We start from the raw sequence: 728 nt of genomic DNA on the forward strand, positions 1-728 counted from the left end.
TATTAATGTATAATGTTCTGGTGTGGGTTATATTCATAACAAGATTTTAATGCAACTTTAAATGTTTAAGACATTCAGAGAATTTAGGATCAGAAGGAAGGGGAAGATGTTGTTGCTGTTCAGAAGAATCAATGGGCATCTTGATTGTGAAGCCGTTCAAAATTCAGTGTTTCATATCCATTCCTGCCATTGATCCTTTGATATTTGTTACAAAGAATCCAAAGATGTGTGTAGAAGCCCTGGTTTTGATGTGGATCAGACCTTTGCTCCCATCTCTTGCTAACTACTTTCTAGCTGTTTTCCTGTTTTTTGCTCCCTGGAAAGTAAGGTGGAATTCACTGTTCTAGTCTCATAATACCTGAGGTGAGACAGCAGCCCTGTTTTCTTCCTCTCTTACCTGCTTTATTTCCCCCTTTCATCTGTCTGTATGTATGTGGATATTTCATATTCTGCTTCAGCTTTTGTGTGTGTGTCCATCCCACCGTTTCCTTAATTGCTTTATGCTCTGACTGTGCAGGATCCTGGCTTTTGTGTGTGAGGTTCGTGCAACTGTTTCCATCTAGTTTCTGCCTTTTTCAGTGGCTTCTGAATCAACTTCCCTCCCTTGAATCAATTGAGGTAATGTGGTGTGGGGTTGCTTAGCAGTGCTGGGAAGCTGATACTGCCTGGGTGATGCATGCAATGTAACTGCACCAAGCAAAAGAGACTACCTGTCCTCTGTGGTCTCT

The sequence above is a fragment of the Apaloderma vittatum genome, unplaced genomic scaffold (assembly GCF_000703405.1).
Source record: "Apaloderma vittatum isolate BGI_N311 unplaced genomic scaffold, ASM70340v1 scaffold9476, whole genome shotgun sequence".
Taxonomy (NCBI): Eukaryota; Metazoa; Chordata; class Aves; order Trogoniformes; family Trogonidae; genus Apaloderma; species Apaloderma vittatum.